This window comes from Triticum aestivum, chromosome 4A (genome assembly GCF_018294505.1).
Source record: "Triticum aestivum cultivar Chinese Spring chromosome 4A, IWGSC CS RefSeq v2.1, whole genome shotgun sequence".
Classification (NCBI taxonomy): Eukaryota; Viridiplantae; Streptophyta; class Magnoliopsida; order Poales; family Poaceae; genus Triticum; species Triticum aestivum.
In genome coordinates this window covers 388,468,804-388,474,543 of record NC_057803.1, presented here as the reverse complement: position 1 = coordinate 388,474,543, position 5,740 = coordinate 388,468,804, and the positions used below count along the sequence as shown (strand labels likewise).

General features: G+C 36.0%; 1 long non-coding RNA gene across 1 annotated transcript; it reads left to right on the top strand.

Moving 5' to 3' along the window:
- Positions 1-378: 378 nt before the first annotated feature.
- Positions 379-4,806, top strand: LOC123082023 (uncharacterized). Its single transcript, XR_006438914.1, has 3 exons — positions 379-797; positions 2,645-2,735; positions 4,322-4,806. It is a non-coding gene; the product is annotated as an uncharacterized lncRNA (long non-coding RNA).
- The last annotated feature ends 934 nt before the right edge of the window (positions 4,807-5,740 follow it).

The following is a 5,740-nucleotide window of genomic DNA, read 5'->3' as shown; positions in this document are numbered from 1 at the left end:
CTCTATACACCAATATAAGACGTTTTTAACTATAAAGAACATAAGTATACTCTCTTTGTTTTTAAATATAAGTCTTTTTCGAGGTTTCAATGTGAACTACATACAGAGCAAAATGAGTGGATCTACACTTTAAAATATGTCTATATTCATTTGTATGTAGTTCTTAATTTTTTTTAGAGTACGTATGTAGTCGTTATTTTGATCTATAAAAGACATACATTTAGCAATGTTGGGAGAGGAGTAGAAAACATCACCTCATGTTTGATCACAACCGGCTGACCATGGGTCAACCTGCTACCCATCACAGCACGTGCACACCTCTTCGTCAAAACATACCCTTTCTCTCCTCCACCGCCTAAGAGTGAGACATCCCTAAAACAAAAAAGAGTGAGAGAGTAAAACAGATCGAGGCAGCAGCGGCTGTACCAAATCGGAGTGGTCTACCAGTGCATCACCATAGCTCCATTGATGGCTAGGTCTCATTGGCGCCGTGACACGCGCTCGGGCCGTGATTCATGCGCCATCCAGCAGCGAGGCTGCATCTCAGTCGATCCCCACCAGGACCAGGCTCCCCTCCACATGCACCACCTCTTCCGATTAGCTGTCGGCCGATGTCGCTTCTAGCCGTCACGAATCTAACCCCAAGGCCCAAGCTATCCCGCTCTACTTCTCCCATCACGTTCTTCGCGGTGTCCAGGGTGCAGATCCTCGCCGACCTCGTGAGTCCGGCGGGCAATTGAGGGAGAAATAGGAGTTGCTGCCTTCCTCACTGTAGGTGCTGGCATGCCTCTGCCAATGTAAGGGTTATTGCTTTGCATCCTTCCTAGTCGAAATTGTTACCATGCATACATTAAGTCAAACCAAGAAGGCTTAAATTTATCAATTGAAATTTATGGTTGCTAAGACAGAAATGTGGTTGTAGATGTAGGCAAGTTGTGTGTTTCCTCATTGTTGGTGCTGTAGGACCACTACCATTGTAAATTTTATGTGCTACATACAACTTTGCACCATTCCTTCATTAACAACGGCTGATCCTTTGACATGTATGTTTCTCGACTCTAGTTGGACTAAAAATTATATTATTTTCATTTTCTGTTACAATATATATATATATATATTGGTTTGTTATATTAGTTATATGTGTATTTAAGACAAAGGAAGAAGGTTTGAATGTATTGGCTGATATTTGGTTCATATGTTTTAATTGGCATACAATGGATTTTTCGCATGTGTTGTAGGCAATGGTAAAATATCGGGGTTATTCTCATGGTTCTCTTGAACTGAAAAGGACATAAGATAGAAGAGTTGTTGCCAAAAACATAGAATTCACCAAACTGCATGTTTAAATGAATTTCGAATAATTAGAATTTGGACAACCTCCTTATTCTCCTAGTCCTAGGTCCTGTTTCGGCTATTTATCTTCCAACTGGCCACCTGGCATTTTACATTTAACACTCTGTGTCTTGAGCCCATCAACATTTTTGGGCATTTTTGCGCTCTCTTTATGGCTATAGTAGCAATACATTTTCTTTTGCCACTGCAGGCATCTGACTCCAAGTCTTCTATTCAAGCACCGTCTTTTTTCACCTTCAATATGTTTCTTGTCTTGCATATTTATTTTTGTTTTCTTTCTATCACACTTGTCTGGGCATATATACTTTCCCCCCTTAAAAATATTTCTTGTTCTTGCATATTATAGATCTTCGTCTTTTTCTTTTGTCATTGAAGTGTTCAGTGGCACAGATATTTTTTTCTTCCTGGTTGTCATCATTCCTTGTACCAATAGTATGGTGTGCTTCTTCTTTAACACGCACCAGATGATGTAACTTCTTCCTAAGTGAATCTTCATTGTAATTATAAAATAAAAATATGTTTGGAAAATTATACACTTCTATAAAAATCTTAAAGTATGTTACTAAAGAAAGCAATTACCCTTTTATCCTGCATGTTCTCCTTTGCTTCATATTTTAACAGGGCATCCACTTAATCGTCCATCAAATCATATGCAGCATATGTAAGATGAATTAAATGCATCCATAACTCATCAGATTTGTCGTTCGTTCATGTACCGCTTCTCAAGCCTATCATCAGGCAGAAAATGTTTTTTTAGTACATAGTTTTGTGTGCTGAAGGTGAGATCACTGTCGTTGAGCTTGAATTGAAAGATAAGTCTGTGTCAACACAATTGTTGTATAATCTTTGATGCTTCTTCATATTTCCCATCCATGGATTCAGCAAGTTCGACACAGATTTATTAAGCAATTTTTGGGTGTCCCAGTCAAACAAAGGCAACTTGTAGTAACTATACAGTCACTAATTTGGAGTCGAATACGATACCTACCATACCATTGTTATTAGTGTAGAGTAGGATAATAGGAACGATCATGTTCAAATTAGTATAATATGAACACGGAGGTGTTACAATTTCTGGATATGTACCATTGTACTTGTCAGTTTCCTTATCATCAGACGGCATATACCATCACTTGATATTTCTCATAACATCTCTATTGCAGCTATTGATGTGACCACAAAATCCTAAAAAGAGAACACAAAATCTTTAAAGGATTCTGAATAAATTGAGAGACATAAATAACTCAAATGTGGTTGTATTATAACTAATATGTCTCGATCATCTTTGTAGGTCTTATAGTCTTGTTTTCCTTCAAAAGCGGCGATATCATAAAGAAGTCTCATGCATTACCTGATTTGTCTACCTTCCGCACCTCATTCTAGTAAGTTCTTTTAATGTAAATTTTTTATAGTGCTCCATCCATACTTGTATTTATCTCAATCATTTTTGGTAAAATTTCTTGTGTTGAGTGCCTGCACATATGGAGTGAGAAGTATAATAATTATTTCATGAATAGACATGAGTTATGATTCATTAGTTGATCAATAATACGTAATAGATAACGTTCCACACCTGTGAAGAACTTCCCGAGTTTAATGTATATATGGATCTGTATATATTCGTGTGGCACTGGTTGACTTTAGGCACCACCCTATTTGATGTGAGAAATCTATTAGAGTTCTTTTTGTTGTGAAAAAAATGAGCTTGTGGCATTATTGGACTTGCCGTTTAACTTTTGAACGACTATTGATGTCACAATAACAACACTTTGGTTGTCGATTAATCCTCATTCATAAAATAAGCACACTTTCCCCATAAAAGTAACTCTAATTTCATGACCCCTAAAGGGCATAAGATGGTAATGTTAAACGCGGTGTTAGAAGTCCGAATTTAGGAATGGGTTTGCATTAGAATTTCAATCTGGCTGAAATATGAAGGTTGCGAGTTCTTTCTTGTTTGATCTAATTCTTCCACATGGTAGCATGAATTGCTTGGCCCTGTCAAAACAATCAAGAATATACTTAGCCAGTCTTCTTTAAAATGATAGGACAATTTGTAATTAAATATGTAATTCCTAAAGCTTTTCATCCATCAAGATCATACCAAGGATCATAAGCTCAATATTTGTAAGATTGATTATCACATTCTCATTACTTTCAATTGAATGCCCAAGTTTTGTCCTCTTGTTATAAAGTATGTAAGCTTCCTGTAGGCCATAGTGTTCCTGCCGTAGAACTGTTAGAAAATTGTTAGTCCAATATAATTTACGTTTGCAAATTTGTATGTATTCTTGCAGCACTTCTTGACTTTAGGCGCAACCCTCTTTAAATAATGACCAATCTATTAGATATATTTTTGTAAACAAAAGAAAAGCTTGTAAAATTACTGGACTTACCTTTGAACTTCTGCACTACTGTTGAGGGTACAATAAGGACAATTTTGTTACTGATCACATCCTTTTTAATTATATGTGAACTTCCCATAGCATAACTCTGATTTTATCATCCCTAAAGAGTACAGGCAGAAAAGGTTAATGCTAACCGAAATGGTGGATGTCCAATTAAATTTTTTACTGCTCACTGCGTGATACTTCATCGATTCCACAACTTCTAAGTTCTTATATGCAAAAATAGATTTCTTATTTATCTTTGATCTATTTGTGTCTATCAAATTCTTCCAAATAGTAGCATGAATTGTTTGACCATGTAAAAAAATACTTGTTAATTGTTGTTTTAATAGAACAATCTACAATTAAATATGCAAAGAATTAACCTTCTCATATATGAAGATCATATCGAGGCTCATAAGCTCGTTGGCTATAGGATTTTGTCTTCCTGTTATTAAGTAGCTAAGCTTTTTGTATGCCATAGTGGTTTTGTTGTAAGAAGATCAGGAAATTGTTAACCAATTAATAATTACCTATGAAGATTGTATGCAGAATAGTGACTGTGCACCTTTATGATTCAGGTGAGAGGCAACTCAAAAGGGTGGTTGTCCGTCAAGAATCGAGATGTCTAGCATGTTGCAGTTTTCACCGATTCTGCTGTGTCGTAGAATCAGTAGACTTCGATTGGTCAAGGAGAAGATTGGGCTGGCTTCGATTTTGGGATGTGTCCGGCTGGGTGTATTTTTGTCTTTTTATGTATGCATGTCATGGCAGAGTATGTGTGTGCTGGTTGTGTCCGGCTGGTCTTTTTATGCGTGCTTGAGCTGGCCAAATACTTTTGGAGTATTTTTTGTTGAGTCCATGTTGAGTCCATGCTCAACACGTCTGGACTTCTTTTGGTTGCGTTGGAGATTTGGAAGCGGGTGCACGTTGAGTCCATGCTCAACACGTCTAGAGTTCTTTTGCTTGATCTGGATGCAGGTGACGTTTTATATATGGTTAATTGTGTCTTGGTGTCTTATTTCTTTGTGGTTCTCCCGGAGGTCTTTTGATGAAAAGATATATGCAGGCGTGACATGTCTATTATTATTTGTACCTCACAAAAGTTATACGTAACTTTGTGTCTTTTAAATCCCAGCCGTTGTTATCTAATATTAATGGTGTTGATTAATTAGCCTATGTGGATTAGCGTGATGGCTTGTTTGACTTCTGTCTTAATTATATAATAGATGGGGGAAATCATTTTTATACGATCTTTTTAAAATGCTCCTCTTTTTAATTTGAACTTCTCTGATTTTTTTACAAACGGGGAAAATCCGTTATAAAGATTTTTGAACTACTTTTTTTAACTTCTTGCTCAAATTTTTTGAACTTTCAAATTTGTCTTTTAGATATTAAAAACTTCATTTTTTTTAAAGTTGACCTGCTTCAGTTTTTAAATTTGAACCTCTTATAGGATTTTGTCGTGACATTTTATGCTTTTTTTGCTTTTCGATGAAATGGCCTAGGCGGTCTATTTTTTCATTTGATCATTTTTCTTCTGTACGTGGTACACGTGAACTTTGAAATTTCTGAAACATGAACTTCACGTGATATTAATGTTTTTTCATGAAACTCCATAGTTTTTATTCTTTGAATTCCAGGATTTTTTCTATTTACATTTTTTGGTTTGAACTTCGATGTTCGTTACAGTTGAACTTTTGAAATCACACCTTTTTATACACATTTTCCCCTGAATCCAACATGTGCAAAAACAAGAGGGAAATTTGGGTTAATTATCATAAGCAATAGGACAAACATTTAGAGGGTACCCATAATAGTTTTCTTTTGTTCTATTCAGTGTACTACGCACAAGCACATGCACAACACATCCACACAAAAATTTGGCTCACCTAAAATGAAAAAGATTTCAGTGTCATAGGACGATCATATAAGCATCTGGAACTAGAAAACATGTACCTTGTTTTTCAAAAATGCACCTTTTTCTGTATGCGAACTTT